The sequence below is a fragment of the Salmo salar genome, chromosome ssa13 (genome assembly GCF_905237065.1).
Source record: "Salmo salar chromosome ssa13, Ssal_v3.1, whole genome shotgun sequence".
Taxonomy (NCBI): Eukaryota; Metazoa; Chordata; class Actinopteri; order Salmoniformes; family Salmonidae; genus Salmo; species Salmo salar.
In genome coordinates, this window is record NC_059454.1 from 82,234,866 (window position 1) to 82,240,286 (window position 5,421).

Below are 5,421 nucleotides of genomic sequence, written 5' to 3' on the forward strand. Positions count from 1 at the left end.
CTGCCGCAGCCCAGCTCATTGTAGCCTCCCAGCCTCAGTTTCAGCCCAGCCCAGTTCCTAGTAGCCTCTTAGCCTAACCCCAGCCTCAGTCTCAGGCCAGCCCTTTGAAACTCCCCCCCAACCTCAGTTTCAACCCAGCTCCATGCAGCCCCCCAGCGTAGCCCCAGCCTTAGTCTCAGCCAAGCTCCATGCAGCCCCCCAGCGTAGTCCCTGCCTTAGTCTCAGCCCAGCTCCATGCAGCCCCCCAGCGTAGCCCCAGCCTTAGTCTCAGCCAAGCTCCATGCAGCCCCCCAGCGTAGTCCCTGCCTTAGTCTCAGCCGAGCTCCATGCAGCCGCCCAGCGTAGCCCCAGCCTTAGTCTCAGCCAAGCTCCATGCAGCCCCCCAGCGTAGTCCCAGACTTAGTCTCAGCCCAGCTCCATGCAGCCCCCAAGCGTAGCCCCAGCCCCACTTAGTCTAAGCCCAGCTCCATGCAGCCCCCCAGCGTAGCCCCAGCCTTAGTCTCAGCCCAGCTCCATGCAGCCTCCAAGCGTAGCCCCAGCCTTAGTCTCAGCCCAGCTCCATGCAGCCCCCAAGCGTAGCCCTAGCCTTAGTCTCAGCCCAGCTCCATGCAACCCCCCAGCGTAGCCCCAGCCTTAGTCTCAGCCCAGCTCCATGCAGCCCCCAAGTGTAGCCCCAGCCTTAGTCTCAGCCCAGCTCCATGCAGCCCCCAAGCGTAGCCCCAGCCTTAGTCTCAGCCCAGCTCCATGCAGCCCCCAAGCGTAGCCCCAGCCTTAGTCTCAGCCCAGCTCCATGCAGCCCCCAAGCGTAGCCCCAGCCTTAGTCTCAGCCCAGCTCCATGCAGCCCCCAAGCGTAGCCCCAGCCTTAGTCTCAGCCCAGCTCCATGCAGCCCCCCAGCGTAGCCCCAGCCTTAGTCTCAGCCCAGCTCCATGCAGCCCCCAGCGTAGCCCCAGCCTTAGTCTCAGCCCAGCTCGATGCAGCCCCCACTCGCTGCCTGCTGCTTACCTCTCACACTGAGGTGGATTAAGGCGGATAATAAAATATCAAATAATAATGGCCCGAGACAGGGCAGACTGTGTGGTGTGAGGCATGAAACCACATATGGAAGGCAGCAGCTTCAAATTGACAGAGGAGTACTGTATTTCTACAAAATGCATGAATCAACAGCAGAATTGCTCTTAAAACCCCCCCAGCCCCCCCCCCCCCACCACCACCTCTTTCTACAATAATAGTGTTCGCTGAATTTCTCTTTGTGGGTGAAGCAGCCTAAACAAGAGCTCTCGTTCCTCTGGGCACGGTGAAGGCCTTCTGAATTGGGTCCCCGGAGTGGACAGGTGGCTCTGATCAAGTTCTGGAGGCGAGCACCGGGATGAGAAGGAGGGATGAGGAGGAACAAAGAGGGAGGGTGGGGTCAGGTTAGGGGTGAAGGTGGGGGTGTTGTCAGATGTAGGTGTGTGTGTGTGTAGGGAAATGGGGTAAGAGGTGCGTGGAGGTGTAGTAGGAGTGCAGAAGGGGGCAAGAAGGGAGGCTGAGGGGGATTGGGGTTGATCCTTTAAAAGCCTTAGTTCTCCACCAGCGAAATTATTATCAGTGTGTGAAAACAATGCTGGCTCCGGGCTAGCCATCTAGGAGAGTGCTTAGCCTCAGGGCAATTTTCAGAAGAAAGTAACACAGGAAAATTAATGGGGGTTGGAGTACGAGAGGGGTAGAGGGATGGAAGAGAAGGTAAAGAGATTTTTTTTCATTTTCTTATTCTCCCATCTCACGCTCGTTCACTTGTTCTCTTGTTTGCTGTTTCTTTGTGTCTCTCTCATTCCTTGGCTGCCCTCTTTCTTTCCCCTCAGCTCTCATTCCCCTTGTTCTGTTTTTCTTCTGAGAGAGGACTAGAGACGGAGTGAATATGATAACAAAGCTCTTAGGACCGACAGATCAGCGCTAGGGATCTAAGGACCAGTCAAGGGATGCCTCACTCCATCTCTCTCCCTACACCTCTCCAGCCCTTCCCATCTCTCTATCCCTCCTTCACTCCATCCATAACTCTCTCTCGCTCTCATTCACAGGTTGGTGAAGATAATTCAACATGTGAACGCTCTGCTAGAAGATGGGAGGAGTGCCCAGCTCCATCTCTTTCCCTCAAAAAGGCGCTGTGCTGCTCTGCACCCATACTGCTCAACTCCTTCCAATTCACCCCCCGTGACAGACTGTGGATCAAGCCTGATCTATCCACCCAAACTGCCTGTCCTCAAAACTAAAGATGAGACACTTGGTCATTGCATAATCTCGCTGCAACACTCATTCTCTTTGGAGACATTTGGTTTGTTTTACGAACACTTTGTTCAAAGGATTACTTGAGCAAAGATCTTAAATATTTACTCAAAACTTTAGCTGATTCTCTGCAAATATAAATCTTGCATAACTTTTTGAAGTGAGATGAAATATATCCTTTTTACTCTTTTGCTTCAGGACGAGGACTACCTCTCTCTCGTTCTTAGCAGAGCTACTTTGTGAGATTCCATTTTTACGATGTGCAGGGGCAATTCCACGGGAACGGAATTGCGCTGAGAATCAGATTTTTCACTAATGTACGCCAAACAAAAACCATTGATTTATCTTTAAAAGCCTTGATTTTCATCAGTCCACGGTAATACAAACTGTCTATAAATTGAGAAAGTTCAGCACTGTTGCTACTCTCCCTAGGAGTGGCCGTCCTGCAAAGATGACCGCAAGAGCACAGCGCAGAATGCTCAATGAGGTTAAGAAGAATCCTAGAGTGTCTGCTAAAGACTAACAGAAATCTCTGGAACATGAGTGACGAGTCTACGATACGTAAAACACTAAACAAGAATGGTGTTCATGGGAGGACACCACGGAAGAAGCCACTGCTGTCCAAAAAAAACATTGCTGCACGTCTGAAGTTTGCAAAAGAGCACCTGGATTTCTACAGCGCTTCTGGCAAAATATTCTGTAGACAGATGAAACTAAAGTTGAGTTGTTTGGAAGGAACACAGAACACTATGCATGGAGAAAAAAAGGCACAGCACACCAACATCAAAACCTCATCCCAACTGTAATGTACGGTGGAGAGAGCATCATGGTTTGGGGCTGCTTTGCTGCCTCAGGGCCTGAACAGCTTACTATCATCAACGGAAAAGTGAATTCCCAAGTTTATCAAGACATTTTGCAGGAGAATGTAAAGCTATCTGTCTGCCAATTGAAGCTCAACAGAAGTTGAGTGATGCAACAGGACAATGACCCAAACACAGAAGTCAATCAACAACAGAATGGCTTCAATAGAAGAACATACGCCTTCTGGAGTGGCCCAGTCAGAGTCCTGACCTTAACCCGATGTAAAATGCTGTGGCATGACCTTGAGAGCGGTTCACACCAGACATCCTAAGAATATTGCTGAACTGAAACCGTTTTGTAAAGTTGAATGGTCCAAAATTCCTCCTGACCGTAGTGCAGGTCTGATCCGCAACTACAGAAAATGTTTGGTTGAGTTTTTTGCTGCCAAAGAAGGGTCCACCAGTTATTAAATCCAAGGGTTCACATACATTTCCCACCCTACACTGTGAATGTTGACGGTGTGTTCAATGAAGACATGAAAACATATAATTGTTTGTGTGTTACTAGTTTAAGCAGACTGTGTTTGTCTATTGTTGTGACTTAGATGATGTATGGCTGGCCCTCGCTACATATTCGTTGCCAAACCCAATGGCTCCAAGTCATCTATAAGTCTATAATGTATGCTCTCGTTGGCTTGCCCTCGCTACATATTCGTCATCAAACCCACTGGCTCCAGGTCATCTATAAGTCTTTGCTAGGTAAAGCTCTGCCTTATCTCAGCTCACTGGTCACCATAGCAACACCCACCCGTAGCACGCGCTCCGGCAGGTATATTTCACTGGTCATCCCCAAAGCCAACACCTGCTTTGGCCGCCTTTCCTTCCAGTTCTCTGCTACCAATGACTGGAACAAATTGCAAAAATCACTGAAGCTGGGGACTTATATCTCCCTCACTGACTTTAAGCATCAGCTGTCAGAGCAGCTTACCGATCACTGTACCTGTACATAGCCCATCTGTAAATAGCACACCCAACTACCTCATCCCCATATTGTTATTTATTTATTTTTGCTCTTTTGCACCCAAGTATCTCTGCTTGCACATCATCATCTGCACATCTATCACTCCAGTGTTAATGCTAAATTGTAATTACTTCGCCACTATGGCTTGTTTATTGCTTACCTCCCTAACCTTACTACATTTGCACACACTGTACATATATTTTTCTATTGTCTTTTTGACTGTACGTTTGTTTATCCCATGTGTAACTGTGTTGTTGTTTTTGTCACACTGCTTTTCTTTATCTTGGCCAGGTTGCAGTTGTAAATGAGAACTTGTTCTCAACTGGCCTACCTGGTTTTAAGTAAAGGTGAAATAAAAATTTTTAAATAAAAAAAGATCAGATGAAATGTTTTGACCAATTTATGCAGATATCCAGGTAATTCACAGGATTCACATACTTTTTCTTGCCACTGTATGTCATTTTCTTAACCCATCTAGTAAGAGCATAGGTTTCAATTATCATGCTAGTCAGTCTTGGGTGTTATCCTGGGAGAAGTTAAAGGAGAGACAGGTAGAACGAAAGTAACACAATGTAAAAAATTTATGACCTGGAATAAACCATTTAAAAAACCATTTAAGAGCAGGCCATTTATCCTCTAGTTCATATTGCTTTTATAATGTTAGCAAAATATCAACAAGTGACTGAATGTTTGAAAATTATACTTGACATCATTAGAATTATGCGTTAATCAATTGACTTGATGGTTCAACTTCTCACAAGCTTCTATTGACAGGTTAGTGTTTAAAAAGATATATCTTTATGATTCTGGGGTTCAATTACCTTGTGTGAAGCCATGGTAATGTGATAATCATGATGAGTTTTCCGTTTGTGAAGAGAATAAAAACGTTTATTCCATCAAGACACGAGGAGAGTGCATAACATGGACAGCTGGAGCACACCTGATTGGTAGATCTAAGCATGAATAGTCATTGAAAATGTTGAAAAATATCTCGTACTACATTCCCATTTAAGTGAGATGAGAAAATTCTGGTTAATATAGATATTACGTGATGCATTTTAGTCTGATTAATATAGTTAGGCTAAATATTGTGGTTGTGCAAAATTGCTATGTTTATGGTTCATTTTCATAAATTTCAAACCTATAGCATTAATTATTAAACTCGACACAAATTATGGCTGATGGTACATTTGTTGAAAGTAAAGATCATTACACACCAGAAATATGGAAATAAGACAGATATTGTTCAATTCTCGCCAGCTGTTATTTTCATCCCAAGGCTGTTTTACTCCTGGCAGGTAAAAAAGTAGTATTGCGGTAGTTCTGTTCTCCGTCC